We start from the raw sequence: 4317 nt of genomic DNA, 5'->3' as shown, positions 1-4317 counted from the left end.
ATTATTTCCACAAGATCCCACCGGAATTCAATAGTCTTCTTCATAAAGGAACCAGCGTAAGAAGTATCAAGCATGGTTCGATCATTACGAGAAAGTCGAGCATAAAAATTCTGGATAATAATTTCTCTTGAGAGCTCATGATTGGGGCATGAATATAACATTGACTTAAGCCTCCCCCAAGCTAGAGCGATTCTTTCTCCTTCACGAGGCCAAAAATTATATATATAATTCCGATCACGATGAACTAGATGCATAGGATAATTTTTTTGGTGGAACTCGAATTTCAAACGATTCCAATTCCATGATCCAATATCATTGCATAGCCTATACCATGCCAATGCTTTTCCCTTCAAAGATAAAGGGAAAACCTTTTTCATAACCCACTGTTCGACCCTTTTTGCATATGGGGAAATGAGTTGTCCATGAATATCAATCAAGTCAAGAAACTCAGAAAGATTGTTAGGATAAAGAATTAGCGACAAAAAAAATATCTTTATCTGCACAACGAAGAAGACATCAGTTCACTACAAGATGGTACTAACTATTATACCTTGCCTTTTTATTCCTTTGCCCCATTTCCAATATAGAGAAGATATTTATGCACATCCTTGTTTTCAGGCCTTTCCTAAGCAGTTCACTGATGATTACCTCTCAAACCACCTCTATGGTCAGGAGGTGAGGAAAGTTTTCATACAACACCCACGGTTCAATATTGAAGTGTTCCTAAAGAGGATGAAAGACGGACGGTCAATCATCCACAGGCACTGGCCTAAAGTTGTATAGACCTTCAACATGAATGAACACTCAATATTCGCCTTCCGCTTCAGCAGTTTTCCAGATGAGATGCATCTGTCTATATACCGTCTATGATGCTAATTCCAAAAGGTTATACATGTTGCATGTGAAACTTGGTGTTGGTGCAGTTGTGTAATGGGGTAGCTGAGTGTTGAAGCTATATCATGCTGTACTCAGATGTATTTCAATTATGAAATCCTGCTTCCTTAATATGGAAATTAAATATATTATGTGATTAATATGAATGTCAATTAGATTAATAAATGGATTATTAATAATAGGATAATTAGGTTGCTAATGGCGAATTAGCCTGTTAATTGGGTTTTGCTATTGCAAACGGTTATTCAGAAAATACCATGGGCGAAGACCTCAGGCAACGCACATAGTTTCTAGGAATAAACCGTGTTGGATCAATGAACAATCACACACGACTTTCTCTTGAAAACTATTTGCGTTAGGACACCTTGCGCAATGTTTACCACATAAAAACTGTGTGTGACGCACAGTCTTTGCCAAACAGTTTATTCTACGTACCGTGTGTGATGCGTTCAATAACGAAACGATAAAAGTGTTAATATCGTGTGCAATTGCAACACTATCACAAACGATTTAACGGGGAAAATTATGTGTGATGTACCTGTGAATGGAAACATTTTCCTTGGAGCGACTGTGTGGGATGTACATATGAACGAAAATGTTTAGCGGGGACTGACTGTGTGGGATGTACTTGCGATTGGAAACAATTTCGCATGTATAATTGTATTTTTTAGTTCTACTGTATGTATTTCCATATTTGTGCGCTCGCCGGTCGCACACAAACTCATTTTGCCGAGCGTGTGTGCTAGGAGGGCATATCCCCGACGGTTTCTAGGTCATGTGGGAAGGACCCCCTATCGTCGTCACTCACTAGGCGACGGTTCCAAATGCCGTTGTGGAAAGGAGTTAAAAATTGTTTGTATAGCACCGACACGTACTAGTGGCATCATCAGCAAAACCTTGGTAGAGCCCAGAACAATGATGCTCATAAGGAAGATGTGAGAAAACTAAAGAAGGAGCTTGATTCTCTAGGCAATCAGTACAACTAGCTAATGGATGATGTACCCAAGTTGTTTGACTATCAGAATGGAAAGAAATCTCATGACATGGATTACACAAGCCAGACAATCTATGACCTAAAGGAGAAGAAGAAGCAACTTAAAGAGTAGACAAAGATTGACCTTCAAATGGAGAAGCTTAAGCCAGACAATTTAATTTCTTCTCTCAATGCTGCATGTAGTGATCTGGAAAACCACTTTGTAGTCACCTTTGTGGTCTCTGCACATGCTCCACAAGTGTGCACCATATCACACTTCTTGATACATTTTTTTTCATGACCTAACTTAGAGTAATTAATATAAAATTCACATCCCTGGACCCTTCCTGAGCAACAAACAATAATCCTATCTAGGGCATTTTATGTGATACTGAAAATTCCTCAAAGTCCTAATGTGAACATCTCTAAGTGCATCTTTGAACTCATAAACATCGGTGAAGAATTGTCTCTTCGAAAACTGTTCTTGTGGATCTGGAACTTTGTTATCAAACCATGCACTTTCCTTCAACTTCTTATTCCTTCTCTTCCTACCACTTGGTAGTTTATAGGCTCCTTCAGGCTCATCTTCTTCATCACTGATGCCATAATCACCAGGAAAACAATTTTCATTTGCCTCAAGAAAGCAATCTGGTTTTTAATTTTTCTCAACCTCATGATAGGATCTACTGGTTAGACCAACATTTCTTACTGGCTTGAGTTTTTGGAGCACTGGTGTATCTTGTTTTGCAGCTTCATCTTCAGAGGAAGAGTATGCCTGTAATTCCACATTGTTGCCATCTTAATCTGAGTGCACATCATCAGAAATAAATCGACACATCAGTGTCACCTTCAAAATGGTTAAGGTCAACCTCTCTCTAAATAATGCTTTTCTTAAGCTCCTACTTTCTGTCTATGCTCGTATCCATCACCTTAGTGCAACTTTATTGTGTGTTAGTGCAATGTTCATCTGCTCTCGTGACTCTTATGTTAAAAAAATTCACTATGAGAGTGGATCAACATCTGCTGCACATCATCTTCAGAACATATTTGCTCTAGACCTTCTATTCCTTTCCCCTCACCAGTAACATAGTACATATAATCATCAGCTCCACATGGCTCACTCCCAATAAGAGAAACCATAGTAAAAAATGATATATCTGACTGGTACATATTTCTAACCACAAAATCTTTGTCTTGGAAATGGAACCTTGCGCACTTCGATTCATCAATACTGCACAAATTGAAGGAATTCTAATTAAATGACCCACACAATATTCAATTTCTGACATATGACAATTTTTAGGTTCTTATACCACAATGTTAAAGTTTCTAACAATTTGTAATTTCTAGTGTTATCATACATGTTGTAAAACTGAATCTAAGTGTGCAAACACTAGACTAAATTTCCTGCTAATTAACAAAAACTACAATTTTAGATAAACAAGGACAGATTAGCTGTCATACCTGTCGGCTCCCGCTGGACGAGGAAGCTTGCGTCGGCCTCGAGGTGTACTTCTTGTCATCGACAGTAGTGGTACCGGCGCTGACCTCACTAGCTTCTGGGACAACTGAGATTTGGGCTGGCAAGGGTGATGCGTCGTGTAGCTCGTGTTGCCTAGTGAGTTATCCACCTCGGAGAAGTCGTTGACGCCACTGCCAACCATGTCGGGAGGTATGCTACCAAACGATGCACCGTCGGAGTTTGGATCCACCACCGCCATGACCGCTGCCGGCTAGGGCTAAGGAGGAGAGCTCGGGGATAGTGGGAGATGGGGAAAAGGCGAGCCGGTCGGCTAAGTTTGACCTGGTCTGACCAGGTGCAACCAAGCGCGAGCACTAAGAGTCGTGAGGTGAGCGTCGTTAGTCGTTAAGGCTGCCATCCGCCTGACATGTGGGCCACTCCTATCAGAAATTCACTTAAAATGGTTGAATCGTCATCAACTCGACTTGGTAGTTTATTCAAAAAATAAAAAAATCTGTAGTTTTCAGTCATTTAAAAAAAGTGGTAGTTCTATGGGACGCATACCCTTAAAGTGGTAGTTTTTTGGTTAAATAGTAAGGCTTTATCGGTGGTCATCGGTGATGAAGCCAGAGTCGGTTGGGCAAGGAGAATTGATGACGATGACGCCAACATGCAACCTCAACAGTTCTTCACTTTGGTTTGTGTGTGTATATTTTGTGCTTGATCAGAGGCTGTGCCGATTTTTACCGGGTTTTCATTGATTAACCAAGAAACACTCATCTTCTCAATCAACGAAAATGACAACACCACCCGCAAAAAAACGAAAATGACAACACTTTTGTCTTGTTTTAAAAGAAAATCTGAGTGTAGAAGGACAAGTTATGGGCTGTGCAATCTCGATGTATTGATCGGTGCACCAGGCACGTATATATAAGTACAGAGGTGGGCCACAACCTCAACTATACAAAGGAAACAGGAGGTGGGCCCT

This window comes from Triticum dicoccoides, chromosome 3A (assembly GCF_002162155.2).
Source record: "Triticum dicoccoides isolate Atlit2015 ecotype Zavitan chromosome 3A, WEW_v2.0, whole genome shotgun sequence".
Taxonomy (NCBI): domain Eukaryota; kingdom Viridiplantae; phylum Streptophyta; class Magnoliopsida; order Poales; family Poaceae; genus Triticum; species Triticum dicoccoides.
This window is presented reverse-complemented; position numbering follows the sequence as displayed.